Source organism: Heptranchias perlo, unplaced genomic scaffold, assembly GCF_035084215.1.
Source record: "Heptranchias perlo isolate sHepPer1 unplaced genomic scaffold, sHepPer1.hap1 HAP1_SCAFFOLD_63, whole genome shotgun sequence".
Classification (NCBI taxonomy): domain Eukaryota; kingdom Metazoa; phylum Chordata; class Chondrichthyes; order Hexanchiformes; family Hexanchidae; genus Heptranchias; species Heptranchias perlo.
The window spans coordinates 1822722-1830658 of NW_027139655.1; the positions used below are offsets into that span (position 1 = coordinate 1822722).

At 43.8% G+C, this 7937-nt stretch overlaps 1 non-coding gene across 1 annotated transcript; it reads right to left on the minus strand.

Moving 5' to 3' along the window:
• Positions 1-7403: 7403 nt before the first annotated feature.
• Positions 7404-7476, minus strand: trnak-uuu (transfer RNA lysine (anticodon UUU)). The gene has a single exon. It is a non-coding gene; the product is annotated as a tRNA-Lys (tRNA).
• Positions 7477-7937: the final 461 nt, after the last annotated feature.

Below are 7937 nucleotides of genomic sequence, written 5' to 3' on the forward strand. Positions count from 1 at the left end.
TTATGTTTGAACTTGGTCTCCACAAACAGACAGATCGATTTTCTTCTCCTGCCAAAAAGGGAGACAGTGGCTGTTGCCGTATTCTTTGTCACCTGCATATTTTACTTCATTAAACAGAAAATTTTGAGTGAGAGAAAACTGATCCACAGTGACGCTCTTTTCAAGTTTTATTCCCTTCTCATCTGGAAGGATATATTGGCTTCGGACAGAGTGGCTTTTGAAAGGAGTTAGTCCGGTGGGATGGACAAACCTTTTCCAATGGTGGGGGACAAGGGAATACGAACCAACCATCCACCAAGTTCTCCCGAATTCTCCGGTTCAATGGGAAACCGGCCAACAAAAGCCCTTTCATTGACCGTGGAGGTTCAGACAATTTTCTGATAACAAAGCGCTCAATCTATTTCTCTTGTCTATTTCCCTATGTTTCCGGATACTGTCTGCATCTCTGCCCTGTGTTTATCTCACTATGTGTCCACCTGCAGGGTGGTTTTTGAACGAAGATGTGTGTTTGTCTTCTGTTATTTGCATTAAATAAATGAGGTCATCAGGTGCTTCCCTCCCGACCAGAGGCAGACTTTCGAGCAGGGTTCTGTTAATTGTGAAGACGCAAAGAAAACTTGAATTGCAGAATTGTTCAAACCGGCTCTCAGGGAAAAAAACTGTGACCCCGACGTGATTTGAACACACAACCTTCTGATCTGGAGTCAGACGCGCTACCGTTGCTCTACGATGCCTGGGTGTTTTAATGGGTGATTGTTTCTATCAATGTTTGTCAATCACCGCTTTTGAGCTCCGAGATTGGTCGAATGGGTTGGCTTTCAAATCCCCGCCCACTCCCACCGGATGTCAGGCAGCATCAGAAGCATCCTTCACCTGTCAGCGGCAGCATGGCGCTCGCTTCCATCGCCTGCTGTCAGCGGACTGCAGCAAATCCAATTACATTCATCCTGCACCCAGAATTATCACATCACAGGAAAAGGATGTGGGAAACTGCTCAAGTTACAGAACAGGAGGCGAAACTTCTAAAAAACACTTAGACTTTCGGTGATTCGACTTCGATTAGAACTGCAAAAAAGAACGTGTGAAAATATAAACTGTGGGTGTGATGTTTATGTCTGTCGGAAACTGCTCAAAATACATAACAGGACGGGAAACTTCTGAAAAACACGTGGACTTTCGATGTTTGGACTTTGGTTAGAACTGCAAAAGAGAACGTGTGAAAATATAAACTATGGGTGTGATGTTTATATATAAAGTGAATGTTAGCGGATTTCTCCCGTTACTGTCGCAAATATGAGTTGTTAATCCATCAACAATAACTTCCGCTAGATTTTAGCCCGAGTGGTTACAAAATAGCAAGTTTGGTAGATTGACTTACAACAGAGTTGTACCACAGCTGTCTTCAACATTACATTCAACAGGATTATTATTATAATACAACTGTCTACAGATTACATTAATGTCAAGCAATCAACACAACCTGACCTGTCTGCGAATCCAGATATATCAGAACTGACCTGTGCTGACTGCCTGTGGCAATGGACTTCTGACTGACCCCTATTGAGAGCTCTAACATTTGAGAAGGGAGCATGCCCTATCTTTATACGATTCGGTTACATTGTTCTGTACGTAAACACCACTGATCTTAACTCATGATCGTAAACCATCCGACTTTGCTGACTCTCAGAAACCACCAAGGATTGTTTCGTGTCTTCGTGTTTATTTAGCCTTTCTCCGTCATCAGGTTTTATATGCTTATACTAGGTTAGTACAACCTGGAGATCAGGTGTCCAGGACACCCAAGTTTCTGTGGACATCAACATTTAATAGTTTCTCACCATTACAAAAATATACTGTTTATCTGTTCTTCCTACCAACGTGAATAACCTCACATTTCCCCACATTATGCTCCATCTGCCACCTTCTTGCCCACACACTAAAACTGTCTATATCCCTTTGCAGACTCTTTGTGTCCTCCTCACAGCTTACTTTCCCACCTAGCTTTGTATCATCAGCAAACTTGGATACGTTAAACTCGATCCCTTCATCAAGTCATTAAAAGTCTTCGATCAGCATATACATAGTAAACGGGTAGTAAGAGGAGGGGTAAGACCGATTAGGGACCAAAAAGGAGATCTACACATGAAGGCATAGGGCATTGCTTAGGTACTGAATGAGTATTCTGCATCCGTCTTTACCGGGGAAGAAAATGCTGCCTAAATGACAGTAAAAGGGGAGGTAGTTGGGATACTGGATGGGGTGAAAATTGATAAAGAGGAGATACTAGAAAGGCTGGCTGTACTTAAAGTAGATAAGTCACCTGGTCCGAATAGAATGCATCCTTGGTTGCTGAGGGAAGTAAGGGTGTAAATGACAGAGGTCCTGGCCATAACCTTTCAATCCTCCTTAGATACAGGGTTTGGTGCCAGAGAACTGGAGAATTGCAGATTTTACACCCTTGCTCAAAAAAGAGTGAAAGGATAAACGCAGCAATTAAAGGCCAGTCAGTTTAACCACGGTAGTGGGAAGCTTTTAGAAATGATAATCCGGGACAAAATCAATTGTCATTTGGACAAGAAAGCCACTGTGGCTTTCTTGGCAAATCTTGATTGAGTTTTCTGATTAGTTAACAGAGACGGCTGATGAGGGCAATGTGGTTGATGTTTTGTATATGGCCTTTCAAAAGGCGTTTGATAAAGTGCCACAAAATAGGCTTGTCAAAAGGGGCGATAGTGGCTGCTTGCTTATTCTTTAAAAGCGCTTTCTTTTATTTCACTCAACAGATAACTTTGAGTGAGCGAAAACTGATCCACAGTGACGCTTATTTCAAGTTTATACCCTTTTAATCTGAAAGGATATATTGGCCTTGGAAGGAGTGCAGCACAGATTCACCAGATTGTTACCAGGGTGCGATGCCTTAAATTATGAGAAGATGTTCTATAAACTCGGCTTAAAGTCACACAAGTCACACTGCAAAAAGTTTTCATTTTTCTTACATACATTAATGACCTGCACTTGGGTGTACAGGGTATAATTTCAAAGTTTGCAGATGGCACGAAACTCGGGAATCGATCAAACAATGTGATAGATACTATCAGACTTCAGGAGGACATAGACAGCCTTGTGAAATGGACTTTATTAATCGGGGCATAGAGTAAAAAAGCAACAAAGTTATGACAAACGTTTACAAAACACTGATTAAGCTGCAGCTGGAGTATTGTGTTCAATTCTGGGCACCGCACTTTAGGAAAGATGTCAAGGCCTTGGAGAGGGTGCAGAGGAGATTTACTAGAATGGTAACAGGGATGAGGGACTTCAGTTATATGGCGAGAATGGAGAAGCTGGGATTATCCCCTTGGAGCAGAGAAGGTTAAGGGGAGATTTGACAGAAGTGTTCAAAATAATGAAAGGTTTTGATAGAGCAAATAAGGAGAAACTGTTTTCAGTAGCAGAAGGGTCGGTAACCAGAGGACACAGATTTCAGGTAATTGGCAAAAGAGCCAGAGGCGACATGAGGGAACATAATTTACACAGCGAGTTGTTATGATCTGGAATGCGCTGCCTGAAAGGCCGGTGGAAGCAGATTCAATAGTAACTTTCAAAAGTGGATTGGATAAATACTTGAAAAGGAAAATAAATTGCAGGGCTTCTGAGGAAAGAGCTTATGGGTGGTGAGACCATTGGATAGCACTTTCAAAGAGCTAGCACAGGCACGATGGGCCGAATGATCTCCTTCTGTTTTGTAACATGTTAAGTGTTGCTGGACGGAGAAGCAACACATTCCAAATCAGAACAGAGACAGGAGAGTAAGTCAGTTCACCATTGTTGTTAATGAAATAGTAGCAGTTTCCGTAGTGTAGCGGTTATCGCGTTTGCTCTAACACACGAAAGGTTCCAGAGCATAAATGTTATGTTGAAACTTGCTCTCCATAAAAATCCAGGTAGGAGTTTTTTTCTCCTGCCAAAAAAGGCGACAATGGCTGCTCCCTTATTATTGAAAAGCTGTATCTTTTACTTCACGAAACTTTGAGTGAGAGAAAACTGATCCTCAGTGATGCTCATTTCAAGTTTTATTCCCTTTTATTCCAAAAGGGTATATTGGTCTTGGAAGGAGCGCAGCCCAGATTTACCAGAACGTTAGCAGGGCTCGAAGGGTTAAATTATGAGCAGCGGTTACACACTTGTATTCCCTGGAATTTTGAAGGCTTTTTAGGATTTTGAAAGGTAGATAGACAAAACCTTTCCGCTGGTGAGGGTGTCTAAGACAATATCACAATGTCACAATCTCTGTTTAACGAGTGAAAACGGCCAGACGCATCACTGTGAGTGTCAGAGACGAGTCTCAAGGTGCCGCGTCCTGTACAGTGAATGTCAAAACTTTTTAAAGTTGCAGAAAGTGTTCGGGGTTCAGATACACAAACCTCCAATGGGAATGAGATTTTGTCAGAGGTTGCAGCCTTCCCTATTTCTCTTGCCCTTTGTGAGGCACCTGTTCCGGTTTAAATTTACAAACTGGATGAGTTGGTGATCACGGTGTAGCAGACTCAGCGGTGAGAGAGAGAGAAATCAGCCCGGGCGCGGCCACAATGTGCGCGGTGACACTGCACGGGAGGTCAGGGGGAATCAGAGCTTGGGTTCTCCCCTGAAAGCAACAGAAACAGTTGAAAAGAGCATTCGCCTAACGTGGGGCTCGAACCCACGACCCTGAGTTTAAGAGGCTCATGTGCTGCCGAATGAGTTGGCCGGGCCTGGAAGTTGCAACCACTCTTGTCTGTCGTCTCAGTGAACTCGACCCTGGCTGTCCATATCATTGGCTGTGATTATCTCTGTGTCTCTGTCGACCTGCAGGTTGATATTGAACGAATCCGAGTGTTTGTCTTCTGTTTTTAACATTAAATAAAAGAGGGCATCAGACACTTCCCTCCCTGACACTGGGGAACAAGTGAGACAGACTTGTTATTGTGAAAACGCAAATGAAGCATTAATTGCGGAATTATACAGACTCATATCAGCGCCAAAAGTAGCTTCACAATATATACACCCCAATAAATAAATAAATAAATGATACAAATAATACAATAATACATTTGTAAATAACAGAGTCACGAAACCAGAAATGTTATTTGTACCTAATGTAAACACTCCCAGATGCATTTGAAAATCTGCCATGGCTTCCCTGGTGGTCTTGTAGTTAGAATTCGGGACTTTCACAGCTGTGGCCTGGGTTCGATTCTCGGTTCGGGAATTTTGCTTTTACAAAAAACAAACGCAAATTTTGTCGAATCATGGCAAATTTACCGCACAGAAGGAGGCCATTCTGCCCATCGCGTCCGCGCCGGCCGAAAATAAGCCACCCAGTCTAATCTCACTTTCCAGCACTCGGTCCGTAGCATTTTACGTTACGCCACTTCAGGTGCATATCCAAGTATTATTTAAATGTAACGAGGGATTCTGCCTCTCCCACCCTTTCAGGCAGTGCGTTCCATACACCCACCACCCTCTGGGTGAAAAAAATTCCCCTCAGCTCCCCTCTAATCCTTCCACCAATCACTTTAAATCTATGCTCCCTGGTTATTGACCTCCCTGCAAAGGTAAATAGGTCCTTCCAATCGCCTCTATCTCGGCCCTTCATAATTTTGTACACCTCAATTAAATCACCCCTCAGCCTCCTCCGTTGCAAAGAAATCAACCCCAGCCTATCCAATCTTTCCTCACAGCCAACATTCTCCAGCCATGGCAACCTCCTCGTAAATCTCCTCTGTCCCCTCTCTCGTGCAATTCCATCTTTTTTGACCAGTCTGTCAATTGGGACCTTGTCAAAAGCCTTGCTAAAATCTATGCGGACTACATCAAAGTACTCCAGGTGTGTTCTCACCAAACCCTATTTAATTGCAGCAAGACTTCCTTATACTCCAACCTCCTTGCAATAAGGCCAACATACCATTTTTCTTCCTAATTGCTTGCTGTACCTGCATGTTAAATTTCTGTGATTTATTTACAAGTAAACCCAACTCCCTCTGAATACCAACATTTATTGGACTCTCACCTTTTGAAAAATATTCTGCTTTTCTATTCTTCCTACCAAAGTGGACAATTTCACATTTTCCCACCTTATACTCCAACTGCCACTTTCTTACCCAATCAATTAACCTGTCCACCTCCCTTTGCGTCCTCCTCACGGCTTACTTTCCCATCTATCTCTTTATCATCAGCAAACTTGGATCCATTAAACTCGGTCCCCTCATCTAAGTCATTAATATAGAATGTGAACAGTAACTGCAATATAAATTGTCCGCCCAGGATCGAAAGCAGGGCCGTTCACGTGTAAAGCGAACTGTTAACCACTACACCACAAAAAAACCGCTGGTGACTGATACCGGACAGAGGGGAACTGACCAGTCATCTCTCTCTGCTCTGATTGGGACAGTTTTACTTCTCTTTAAACAACATCTCTCCTGTCCCACACTAAAATAATGGAATAGAATCATAGAATATTACAGCACAGAAGGAGGCCATTCGGCTGTGTTGCCCTGCCGACTCTTTGAAAGATCTGTCCAATTTAGTCCAAAAAACTCAGCCTTTTCCCCGTAAACTTGCAAATCAGTTCTCTTCAAGTGCCTGTCCAATTGCCTTTTGAAAGTTCCTATGAAAGCTGCTTCCACCGCCCTTTCAGGGAGTGGCTACCAGATCGTAACAACCCTCTGTGTGAAAAAAAAATCTCCTCATTTCCCCTCTAGTCCTAAAAGCTCTCAATCCTTCTCCACGGATGCCTTTTTACAAACATTTCATTCATCAAAACCACACAAGCAACACAGGAAAAAGTCTTCATTTTCAAGTAATTAACGTTCCGAAGGAGCTCCCTAATTTCCCTCCCCTAACCTTATGAATCAGATCATTCTCGTCCGGATCCTTTTCCACATGAACCGGCCTCCCCCCTCAGGAAGTAGCCATTCTGATTCTGTGACTGTGGCCAGCTTTGTTCGGGCAGATGGTTTGACAGGGACCTCACACCCACTCTCCTCCCGTATTTTGTTCCACATCCGCAGATTGGGGCCGGGCCTGGACTGACTTTTTTTCTCTGTCTCACCCGGGGCCGCTGAGTCTCCAACTCAGATCACAAACTAGCTCTCCTGCACCCGATCACCAACTTACCCAGTTTGTAAATTGAAACTGGAGCAAGTGCCTCGTCAGAGAGCAAGAGATGTTGGTGAGGCAGCAACCTCTGACATAATTTCAGGGTCATCAGAGAGGTTTGTGTATCTGAACCCCAAATAACCTTCTGCTCCTTTTAAAGTTTTGACCATTGCACACGAGGCGGCACTGACAGAATCGTCTCTTGCACTGACAGTGAAGCAAGCGGAGGGTTCACTCGGGAAAGCAGCGTGAAAGTTTAAAACAGAATTCGCCCAACATGGGGCTCGAACCCACGACCCTGAGATTAAAAGTCTCATGGTCTACCGACTGAACAAGCCGGGCCTGCTGAAATGGCTCAATTTGGTCTATTATTGCAGCGAGGCAGCTGCTGGCTCCCCGTGAGGGGCTGAGTTCAGAATCGGAGAAGGATACAGCTCAGAAGCAGGTCATTCGGGCCATCGCGCCCGTGCCTTGTCCGACAAACCATGTACCAGATTCTTCTGAATTCCAAGGTGTGGAACGAAAGCGAACAACAAAATACCTTACATTCGACCGTGGCGGTACAGTCAATTCTCTGAGAAACCGGTTTGTCTATTTCCCGGTGTTTGTCTGTCTCTCTGGCTGTGTTTATCTCTGTGCGTGTGGAGCTGCAGGCTGATTTTGAATTAATAATTGTGTTTGTTTATGTTTCTTGCAATAAATAAATGAGGGAATCAGACGCTTCTCTCCCTGACAGTGGGGAACTCGTGAGGCGAAATTCAGAGCAGGATTCTGTTTATTGTGAAAACGGGATTGTAATAAGG